We start from the raw sequence: 732 nt of genomic DNA, 5'->3' as shown, positions 1-732 counted from the left end.
TAAATTATAAGATATAATGAATTTTGTGAGACAAGGTCAGAATGAATTCGTGTTCCCCTATTCTGACTTTGGAAAATCACAAAAAATTGGAGAAAAATAATTAGAGGCTTAAAATTATATGTTTAGAATCCCTAATGAGTCTATTTTCAGGAGAAATCAATGGGAATATTATCCGAGTTTTTTACTGTCAGATAATTAATTTTTAGTGAAGAAAGGTTGGAACTGTTAGACAGCAGAACAGGGGTGAATTTAAAGAATAAACTGTACTTAATAGCTAAACGAAAAAATTCTAAAAATTTTATGGTAAGAAGATTTGTGAGTCTAGTTTCAGGAAAAAAAAATTGTGAATCTTAATTTAGAATTCTATAACTCAAGATATAAATTAGTAATATATTAATGATTATGAATTGTATTAATTTCGTAGTCAATGTGGTACCGGAAATCTCGGCTAAGAAAGGACAAGACAAAGTCAACGGGAGTTAGCTCAGAAATTACGGTTTGTATTTCTATAATCCGAACTTAACACTTAAATTGTTGGATTTATTATTTAATATATATATATATATATATATATATATATATATATGTAGTAGGTGTTTTGAGATGATTATTTGAATTGGATTGAATATTGATTATATTGAATTGATTTATGAATATATGTGAATGTTTGAATTGAAATGAATATTGATGTGGAAATTGAATAATAAATATTTGTTATATTGAAAAATATAT

Source organism: Gossypium arboreum, chromosome 3 (assembly GCF_025698485.1).
Source record: "Gossypium arboreum isolate Shixiya-1 chromosome 3, ASM2569848v2, whole genome shotgun sequence".
Lineage (NCBI taxonomy): Eukaryota > Viridiplantae > Streptophyta > Magnoliopsida > Malvales > Malvaceae > Gossypium > Gossypium arboreum.
The sequence above is the reverse complement of the archived record's forward strand: the minus strand, read 5'-3'. Positions refer to the sequence as shown.